A 1,134-nucleotide genomic window follows, 5' to 3' on the forward strand; every position below is an offset into this window, starting at 1 on the left:
CACACACACACACACACGAAGAAACAAACACGCGTGTTCCCTTTTCTTTTCGCCTTGTTTTATAGCACCAAAACTGCCACTGGTCCTTTCGTCTCCGTTGCTTCCTTTTCTTTCATTTTTACTTAGACACCCCCGGGGTGAACGAAATCCACGGATACTGACGACTGCTCTGGGGGCTTCGTAAAGAGACACACCAAGCGGGAGTGGTTTTCACCAACTCAGAGATTCCCTCTTTTGCGAATTGAAGCTGGACAGAGAAGGTTTCGTGGACTATACCAGGATTTCCAAGTCTTCAATCTGAACTAAAGGAAACACAGGTAATAAATAATACTTTCCCCAAAATAAATACAATTTTGTGTCAGTGTGCAACCCAAAAGAAGGGTGTGGGGAAGGAGGCAAACTAATACATTATGTTATGGGAGAGAAATCTTTAATATTAATATGGTGTTTCTAGAAAGTGGGCGGTTAGTGTGTGCTCTGGGGTGGTTTCCTCCTTCCATCATATGAAAGATCTATCGTCCTTATCTCTTTTTTTCCTTCTTTTTTTTTTTGGGGGGGGGTGTTTGTTACTCTCATGCAACCCTCTAATCTTTGGCACATTATAAGAATTAAGGACCTAATTATGTTGCAAGTGTCTCAAAACGAGTTTGTCACCCTCATTAAACAACTTTAATTCCTCGGCACTTATATAACCTTATGGTGTAAAAAAAAAAAGGCTTGCTAAGACTAAAGTCAAACTAGATCTAGGCTAATATCTCTAGAAGTAAACTAAATTATGTGTGTTTCTGTAACTACATGTAACATATAGAGGAAAGGAGCAGGGGGTCACAAGAACGGCCTCCAAACAGTCCTCATAGTCATGTATCTACTCAAACTTCTGGTTACTTAGTTTTCACGAGATTCTTTTTCCAGCGCGACATTCTATTTTAAAAGATATTCATGTAGGTGCGCCTTCATCGACACGATTTAGCTCATTCAGAAGGCGGGCTTCTGACCCTGCCTCTCAGGCCAAAACGGGCTGTGAGGTCGCACCAGAAACACCGAGATACTCGGGATGTCACGAACAATAGCCAAACCGCTGCACCACAACCACCGTTAAGAAATTCTGAAATATATGTATAAATATAGGTGCGT

The 1,134-nt window shown here is 41.5% G+C and overlaps 2 protein-coding genes across 2 annotated transcripts in view; one reads left to right on the plus strand and one right to left on the minus strand.

The window, feature by feature from the left end:
• Positions 1-1,134, minus strand: part of LOC101859070 (focadhesin) — a gene marked incomplete at its 3' end in the record, with an annotated part of 174,885 nt that overhangs the window by 166,364 nt on the left and 7,387 nt on the right.
• LOC101850386 (G2/mitotic-specific cyclin-B) overlaps positions 226-1,134 on the plus strand; it is a 26,905-nt gene continuing 25,996 nt past the window's right edge. Inside the window, exon 1 of the mRNA XM_005090676.3 lies at positions 226-317. The gene's annotated coding sequence lies outside the window, so the exon portion shown is untranslated. The remainder of the gene's footprint in view (positions 318-1,134) is intronic.

This window comes from Aplysia californica, unplaced genomic scaffold (assembly GCF_000002075.1).
Source record: "Aplysia californica isolate F4 #8 unplaced genomic scaffold, AplCal3.0 scaffold00020, whole genome shotgun sequence".
In the NCBI taxonomy this organism is placed as follows: Eukaryota; Metazoa; Mollusca; class Gastropoda; order Aplysiida; family Aplysiidae; genus Aplysia; species Aplysia californica.